The 6,806-nt window shown below is 39.1% G+C and overlaps 1 pseudogene; it reads left to right on the top strand.

Moving 5' to 3' along the window:
* The first annotated feature begins 207 nt into the window (after nucleotides 1-207).
* LOC148804374 (putative GPI-anchored protein At4g28100 pseudogene) lies at nucleotides 208-865 on the top strand (annotated as a pseudogene).
* The last annotated feature ends 5,941 nt before the right edge of the window (nucleotides 866-6,806 follow it).

The following is a 6,806-nucleotide window of genomic DNA, read 5'->3' as shown; positions in this document are numbered from 1 at the left end:
CCGTCGCCAGTTAGGAGTGCAGCCACTTCCAACTAGGAGTGACCAGATCACGCACCATCAATAACAACCTCCCCTATAATTTTACTTTAACAAAAACTTTCCTTAAACTTTTAAAGTATTCCGTAAAAACCTCCTTCCCGTCACTGATTAAGACGAAAAACGTTAGACCAATGCATCATTTTTCTTAAATACCTATTTTATCCTTTTATGGCCATCTTCGAAAATGCACAAAAAATATCCCTTCGACTTCATTATTGCACTTGCCTGTTTATCGTTCTAACTTCTCTTCTTTCTGAATCCCTCGCTGTAATCCCGTCGGATTTTTAGAGCAATCCCTAGCAACCTCTAAAACCCGGTGACTTCTCCTCTACAAACATTGTTTCTCACCTTTCCTGTCCAAACAGAAGCATAGATATGCCATCTTTGACCTCTCCGACAAGCTCTTCGGCGGCGTTAGTGAAAAATGCGGTCACAACCTCAACCGTAGCCGCTGTTGTCCAGTTCTCGTAGCTTGGCTCTTCACAGCACATGATAGGTTAGCACTTCAAGTTTCGGCGACCACGCCGACGTCAGGTCCAATGATGCCGGATGATTTACAGAAGAGCGTCAACTCACTTGGAGCTCGCTCTAGAGTCGTAACATTCACATTCCTCATCCAAATTCAACGTGCGATGCGATTCTTTGTTTGTGGAATTCGGCTCCACCAGATCAGCTCACTGAGCTGCCCCGCCATGTTTAACATTACTTCCTACCGGAATGCAACACCTACGGCTGCTGTAAATAATTTGGAACAGAACTGGATGCGCCTAGTGTCTTGATGCCCTCAGAAAGGTCAATTCTTTGACCGAGTTCTTAATTCTTTATCTCACAGGTGCATTCTTTCATAATAAATTCTTATTTTAGTAGTATTACAGATTTTCAGCTTCTACTACCTTTTTATGATGGAAATATTTTTCATTTTAACTCAAAAATATCAACAAATTTACGAAAATGGCGATTTGGTAGATAAGGCAAGGGAAGTGGGTTCTGGTAACATGGAAATGGAAACCAGGTAATTTTATGGATGTTTGTCATTCTTCTTTCTTTCTCTATTTTTTCCCATTCCCATTGCTAACATGCGCTGATTGTTTCTAATGCCGAGAGAAAACAACAACCGATTGAGCAAGATGTTTGGTAGGGATTGCCAACCAAGTGAGCAAATACGAAAGCTCGGCAAGACTAAGCTAGAAGATAATTGTGAAATAATTGCAGAAACCTCTCTCCTAACTCTTCGGAGAGAAACAAAGAGACCATCAATCACGAAACATGGGTATTTTAATAAAATTATATGTAAATTAATTTACAAAAGGGTAAAATAAGTATTTAAAAAATATTAATACATCAATCTAACGTTTTCTGTCTGGATGAGTGACGGAAGATGGTTTTTATATAAGTTCTTTAAAAGTTTAAAAGGAGGTTTTTGTTAAAGTTAATTAAACTATAAGGGGAGGTTTTTATGATAACAAAAACTTTAGGGGAGGTTTTTGTATTTTACACTATATTTTATTATTGGCGTGGAACATTATTATTAGTTGCATAGCCCGCTGAACTGCCATTGCATTCATTCAGCTAATCCTTACATTGCAGGGAAACACATTGAATATCAACTCAATACAATTCTTCAAAAAATCATGGGCTTCCGGAAGCTTCCTTTGGATAAGCTTTTGCTTTGAACTTCGGGCTGTGGGAAACAAAAATGACCAAGAAAGTGTTTAAAGACATAATAACTAAGTGTTTAAGAAGTATGAAAGCAAAAATATAAAGCATATAAAATAAACAGTATATCATGTTTTTCGTTCTTTTGTAGTACAGAAATACTTTATAAAAGTCTATCCAAACAGGACCTTGATTTAGGACAAAATTAGCAAATTTATTTTTATTCTTCATTTTTTATGAAATATTTCGATTATTTTAATAATGAAAAAAAAACTAGGAGTTGATTATATTCATATCTCTTACCAGCATCAGATTCGGGTCCTTTGGTCTAAATTTAGGTCCGCCATGGAATCCACTCTCTATCCACTCAACAAAGGGAATGAACAATATATAGGTGTTCATAATAAGGCCCAATTGCTTTTGTCTAGGGGTGAGCAAACAAAAAAAACCCCAAAAAATTGAATCAATCAAAACTGAATAAAAAAAGCGGTTAATTGAATTGATCGGTTTGATATTTTTAAAAAGTCGAAGGTATCGGTTTGATTTCGATTAATTAATATAGAAAACCAATGGTTAACCGAACCGATTGGTATACATATATTTTTATATATATATATGTATATTATATATTATATATTTTTATATATTATAAATTAATAAATATGTATTATATAAATATATATTTATAATTTTTTATTATATTTGTATATATTTTTATAATATATATTGTAAAAATTAAAAAAACAAAAAACCGATGAACCTAACTAATCAACCGGTTAACCGATCGACTTCAATTCAGTTTTGGTTATTGGTTTTCTAAAAACCGGTAATACCGGTTCAGTTAAAAAAAGACCGAACCGTGATCACCCTACTTTTGTCAAAATTTAAATGGATCCAGTATGAAGGCCCGAACCGAAAGCAATATAAAATGAATGCTGATTGCACCTCCATTTTCTGTACATCTTGCCACTGTCGGTTGTCATTCCCTTCTTAACTTTACAGGGAGCTTTGTTATGAAGCGGTCAATTCATCATTGACCTTGTATTGTCTCTATCATGAGTTTGTTTGGAAACTCAATGGACTCCCACCTCCTGTAATCCATTATTTTGTGGTGATGTCTATTCAAGGTTTTATTAGTTCCTGCTGTGCTTGCTAAATGAAGCAATCATATCGACCCTACTTTCTTTATTTGTGGTCTCCAACCCAAAAATCAATTGACCCCATACCTGCTATTTCATTGTCACAATACTCAATATGCATGGTTCCTCACTCTCCATTAGAAAGTTTTGTTGATCCTTGGAGATCTGTCTGTTTTTTTTTTTATTTTTTTAATTTTATTGGCTCAAGGAATGGAAATCTCTGGCATTCAACCAGGAACTGCATGGTCCATTATCATTCATTACTTCACCAACATTCTCATGAAACTTGTGGTGGGGGTGCCATTGCTAGAAATGAATTGGGACCTTCTATTGCTGCATGTGCAATTCCAATAAAAGATGGAAGATTGATACCAAGTGAGGCTGAAGGTGGAGTTTTTTTTTGATCAATAACACTTTCATTAATTCATCAAAAGAAGATTTACAAAAGGAAGACAAACACGCTTATCTTCCAAGAGCAATAAAGAATCTCAAGAAAAGGAAAAAAGAACGAGAAAAAAAAGAAAACACACTAAAGTTACAGCTTGGCCCAAAAAAGTGAATCCCTTTCTGCCCCTTGTTTAGCTAAACCGTCAGCTAGGGAATTAACCGATCTTTTAACCCAACGTATCTTAACCTCCATCTCCCGCACCAGCCACTTGAATTTCCTCCTCTCATTATTGTACTTTCATAAGCCATTGTGATCTTTAAGCAGCCACCCTATTACCACCTCTGAATCCCCTTCAATTAAGAGTTTCCTGATGTTCAACTCCTTAGCATTTTGGACTCCTTCCATAACTGCAAAGATCTCAACTCTAAGGGAGTCACCCACTCCAATTGGGCCTGAGAGCATGGCAGAAATGACCCCATTTTCATCCCTAAAAACACCCCCAATCCCCGATTGTCCCGGATTCCCCTGCTACACCCATCAAAGTTTAATTTCACGAATCCACTAGGTGGAGGGGTCCAAGCCACACTCATTACTGACTTAGTTTGTGTGCAACTTACAATTTCACCCCACTTCCTCAACATGTCATCCACAGTGTAATCTGTGAAAAGTTCCAAAGATTTCAGCCACTGTACCGCCCAAATATGAATGATAGCCCTCAGATCTACTGCTCCTCTCTGAGCTTCTGAGAATATCCTGGAATTTCTTTCTTCCCAAAGTGTCCAACATACTGCAGCCCTTAGTCCTCTCCACATTGTCCTTCCCCTTTTTATCTGCCACCTGAAAAAAGAAGGGGAAAAAAGGCCTTGCAAATCTGATGGGGGGTTCCAACAACAACCAAATAGGGACAAAGCCCATTCCCAAATTAACCTCGCAAAATGGCAAGACACCAGTAGGTGAAAACTAGTCTCCCCATCCGCTTTACAAAGAACACACCACTGAGGTGACAAGCAAGTATTGGGTCTCTTCTTTTGGAGTAAAGCACCAGTGTTGATTCTTTCCAGATAGGCTTTCCAACAAAAACTACCAACCCTATGAGGTATTGCTCTACACCAAACCTCATCAACAGGAAAAGGAGGGGAGGTAGGACTAGTGGACTGACTTAAGACTTTGAAGAAAGAAGCACAAGTAAAAATGCCATTGGGAGAATGTGTCCAAATTCTAGAGTCCGCCCTAGTGGGGTCTAAGACAACGTTATCAAGAATTGCAATAAGGCTCAAAATAATGTCAAAGTCTGAGCCCTCAAATCCCTTCTTAGACCCAAGTTTCACATAATCCCAGAAATGGAAGAGGACGGGGTGGTAAAAGACGACATTGGCTCATTTTTCAAATCAGAAAGAGCCAACAAAGAAGGAGATTGATCCTTTAGAGGGGCACTCCCCACCTAGGTTTGTTCCCAAAATTTTATGGAGTTATCGGAATTCAAATCATACCTGATATTAGGGGAGAAAACTGGTAGTAGGTCATGAATGGCTTTCCAAGGAGAATTGCTTGTGGTCCTAGCTCTGATTCCAGCGTCCCATCCATTATGCTCCATCCCATGAATACTTGCCACTATTCTTGCCCAAAGCTTCTCCTTCTCCAATGGGAATTTCCACAACCACTTTCCCAACAGAGTCATATTCCTTTTCGTAATATTCCCAAGCCCTAAACCACCACAAGTCTTACTCCTACAAACTATCTCCCAGCTCACTCTATGATCCCTTTTTTCCTCTCCCGGTTCCCACAGGAAATCTCTCATTAACCTCTCCAATCTATTAGCAACATTCATTGAGATTTTAAACACCGACAGGAAAAAGATAGGTAAATTAGCAAGCGTGGCCTTAATAAGAGTAATTCTCCCACCAAGAGAGAGGTAGTTCTTTTTCCATGACACTAGTCTTTTTTTGAACCTTTCCACCACCGGGTTCCAAAAGCTCTCTCTCATGGGATTATCCCCTAAAGGCAACCCTAAGTAGTTCAAAGGCCAACCCGAGACTTCACACCCCAATACTTCAGCACTCTCCCTGATCTCTCCCTCCTCCAAATTCACCCCCACAACACAACTTTTCCCAAGGTTAACTTTCAAGTTGGATATTTGCTCAAACAGTTATATCACCGACTTCAAATTCCTAATAAAGCTCACATTACCGCCTTCATAAAAAAGAATCGTGTCATCAGCAAACTACAAGTGTGTAAGAGGGGTTTCCGCCCTTCCAACTCTCCAGCCTCTAATGAGCCCCTTAGAATCTACTATGTGAATCAATTTCCCCAAAACCTCCGCAATTAGAATGAACAAGAAAGGAGAAAGGGGGTCTCCTTGTCTTATACCCCTACTGTCTGGAAAGAAGTCTACCGCTATCCCATTGACTAGCACTGAGTAATGACAATTCCGAACACAACCCATGATCCACTTACACCATCTAGCCCCGAACCCAAATTTAGTCAAAACTTTCCTCAAAAATTCACAGTCCACCAAGTCATAAGCCTTTTCCAAGTCCAACTTACAAACCACTCCCTTCTTCTTATCCCTCTTAATGTTCTCCACACTCTCATTGGCAATTAAAATCTGATCAATGATTTGTCTTCCATTCACAAAAGCTCCTTGGTAGTGTGCAATGATATCTGGCAAAACCTTCTTCAGCCTGAAAGACAACACTTTTGCAATGATCTTATACAAGGTATTAACCAAGCTAATTGGCCTAAAATCCTTCGGGTGGGAAGCATATTTCTTTTTTGGAATTAAGGCTATAAATGTGGAATTCACACCCGGATTGACAATTCCTCTCCTGTAAAACTCCTCAAATACATGCAAAAGATCATCTTTCAAAATGTCCCAACAGTCCTGATAAAAACCCATTGTGAACCCATCTGGCCTTGGGGCTTTTGTTCTATCCATAGAAAATACAGCCTCCTTGATCTCTTCTAAACTAAAGCTTCTCTCCAACCTTCTCCTGTTCTCCACCCCTACATCTGGCCAGTCGAAACCTTCTACCCACACCCTTCTACACACAGGCATTCTTAGGGTAGATTTGAAGTGTTCCACACAAGCCCCGACAATCTCCTCTTGATGCACTAACTCAACTCCATCTACTACCAATTTGGAGATCAGGTTCTTCCTTCTCCTGCCTTCTGCTAGAGAGTGGAAAAACCTAGTGTTTCTGTCCCCCTCTTGCACCCATTTACACTGAGATTTTTGTCTCCAGCTAATTTCCTCATTGTGTAGGCAATCCTCTAACTGTCTTCTTAAATCTCTCCTCAGCTCAATGTTTTCCTCTCCAAGTTTTCCCCTTTCTTCTTTAGAGTCAAGGCTTTCAATCTTATCCAGCAGATCTCATTTTCTTTTTTTCTATCCTCTCAAACTCCACCAAATTCCACTCCATGATTTTTGCTTTCAAAAATTGAAGTTTCTTATGGAATTTCATCCCCTCCCATTCCACCAATGGGTTACACTCAAACCACCACTCCCTCACTTTGTTGTTAAACCATGGGTGGAGTAACCACATATTTTCAAATCTAAAGGGGGTAGGACCTCCACACCTTCTTTC

Source organism: Nelumbo nucifera, chromosome 1 (assembly GCF_055504915.1).
Source record: "Nelumbo nucifera cultivar China Antique chromosome 1, China Antique-T2T, whole genome shotgun sequence".
Lineage (NCBI taxonomy): Eukaryota > Viridiplantae > Streptophyta > Magnoliopsida > Proteales > Nelumbonaceae > Nelumbo > Nelumbo nucifera.
Note: the sequence above shows the minus strand (reverse complement) of the source record. Positions and strands in the feature narration are given on the sequence as shown.